This window comes from Morone saxatilis, unplaced genomic scaffold (genome assembly GCF_004916995.1).
Source record: "Morone saxatilis isolate NCDOM2014 unplaced genomic scaffold, NCSU_SB_2.0 Contig18, whole genome shotgun sequence".
Lineage (NCBI taxonomy): Eukaryota > Metazoa > Chordata > Actinopteri > Moronidae > Morone > Morone saxatilis.
In genome coordinates, this window is record NW_023339740.1 from 19,337,988 (window position 1) to 19,338,936 (window position 949).

The following is a 949-nucleotide window of genomic DNA, read 5'->3' on the forward strand; positions in this document are numbered from 1 at the left end:
CCACGCTCATCACTCCACCCAGAGACTGTCAATAACGTCCCAACACACACCAACACATCATTTACACTGCAGCAGCCTGCACTCAACACTGTGAGCTACACAGTTGTGAACATCTGTCCAACACCACACAGCACAACAGACTGTTTATAGTATTGGTGCTCACCTCATGTGATGTTAAACCTTGTAATGTTATGTCGTGATATATCGTGCCATGCCATATAATGAGTCATGACATGTTACGTAATGACACATCACATTGTTTCATCATATTATGGCACACATCGTGTCACACCATGACAGAATAAATCATGACATTATGTTGTGTCACGTCATACAGTGTCATGATATGTTCTGTCATATCACATTGTATCATGTTGTCCCATCCTATGTCATTTAATAACATGTCATATCACATGTATTTCTGTTCTATGGTACTGTCATATGTTGTCATATATCATGCCGTTTTGTTTTGTTATGTTATGTTATGTTATGTTATGTTATGTTATGTTTGTCATGTTGTGTTTTGTTTGTTATGTTATGTCATATTGTGTCATGTTATGCCTTGTTGTGGTATGTAATGCCATGTTACGTCATCTTATCTTATATCATGTTATATCACGCCAAATGAAATGATTAGATGTTGTTTCATCTTACAATGTGTCATGTCATGTTATGTCATATTATGTCATGATATTTTGTGTTAAATCATGGCATTAAGTTTAGCTCATGTTATAGTCACACTGACGATGAGATATATTCAGTATCCATAAACTGAGAAAAATTCCATAAATTCGTCAATTAAATTAGATTAGATTTTAGATTTAGATTAGATTTACTGTTAATTCCCTGTTGGAGAAATTCTTCTTTTTACTCTTTTTTATATATTTTTTTATACACACACACTGAAATGCACACTCATGCAGGGCTTGTGGACATGCAACAGGGAGAG